This window comes from Lucilia cuprina, chromosome 3 (assembly GCF_022045245.1).
Source record: "Lucilia cuprina isolate Lc7/37 chromosome 3, ASM2204524v1, whole genome shotgun sequence".
Classification (NCBI taxonomy): Eukaryota; Metazoa; Arthropoda; class Insecta; order Diptera; family Calliphoridae; genus Lucilia; species Lucilia cuprina.
In genome coordinates this window covers 9,369,440-9,370,798 of record NC_060951.1, presented here as the reverse complement: position 1 = coordinate 9,370,798, position 1,359 = coordinate 9,369,440, and positions in this window count along the sequence as shown.

Genomic DNA, 1,359 nt, shown 5'->3' with positions numbered 1-1,359 from the left:
AACTAGAACAGAACTAGAACAGAACTAGAACAGAACTAGAACAGAACTAGAACAGAACTAAAACAGAACTAGAACAGAACTAGAACAGATCTAGAACAGAACTAGAACTGAACTAGAACTGAACTAGAACTGAACTCAAACTGAACTAGAACCGAACTTGAAATGAATTAGAACTGAACTAGAACTGAAATAAAACTGAACTAGAAATGAATTAGAACTGAACTAGAACTGAACTAGAATAAACTAGAACAGATCTAGAACAGAACAAGAACAGAACTAGTACAGAACTGGAACAGAACTAAAACAGAACTAGAACAGAACTAGAACAGAACTAGAACAGAACTAGAACAAAACTAGAACAGAACTAGAACAGATCTAGAGCAGAACTAGAACAGAACTAGAACAGAACTAGAACAGAACTAGAACAGAACTAGAACAGAACTAGAACAGAACTAGAACAGAACTAGAACAGAACTAGAACAGAACTAGAACAGAACTAGAACAGAACTAGAACAGAACTATAACAGAACTATAACAGACCTAGAGCATACAGAACTAGAACAGAACTAGAACGGCACTAGAACAAAACTAGAATAGACCTAGAACTGAACTAAAACTGAACAAGACCTAAACTAGATCTAAATTTTTATAAATTTAATAAAACCACCATTTAAATTTCCAAATACTTGTTGCTGTTTTATTTCTTAATATTTAAATCTGTATATTTTTCCAAACACTCACACAAACTTAAATATTGCGAATTTGTTAAATATTTTTCTTCTTAATCTATTGTTTCTTCTTGCTTTCCTATTATAATTGTTTGTTGTCTACTTAAATTTAATTTAATAAATTATTTACTTTTTCTATAATTAGAATTGTTTGTGTGTGTGTGTGTAATTTAAATGTGTTTTTTTGTATTACTTACAATTAGTTGTGTTTCTTATTTTAAACTAAAACCTTAATTATAAATATTTGTTTTATATTTATACACTATTGTGAATTTGTTGCTTTTGTTTTTGCGTTATTTTTAAAAATATATTTTAAAATAAAATTTTAAATTTATTATTTTTTGTTTACATCTAAAAATGGCTTGCTATAAAAATGTAAATATATTTTTTTGTTTTTTTTTTTTTTATTAATAAATTAAAATTTATAAATTAAGGAAAAGAAATAGTTGCAGATTTATAAAATAACGGAACTAGAACAGAACTAGAAAAGAACTAGAACAGAACTAGAACAGAACTAGAACTAAACTAGAACTGAACTAGAACAGAACAAGAACAGAACTAGAACAGAACTAGAACAGAACTAGAACAGAACTAGAACAGAACTAGAACAGAACTAGAACAGAACTAGAAC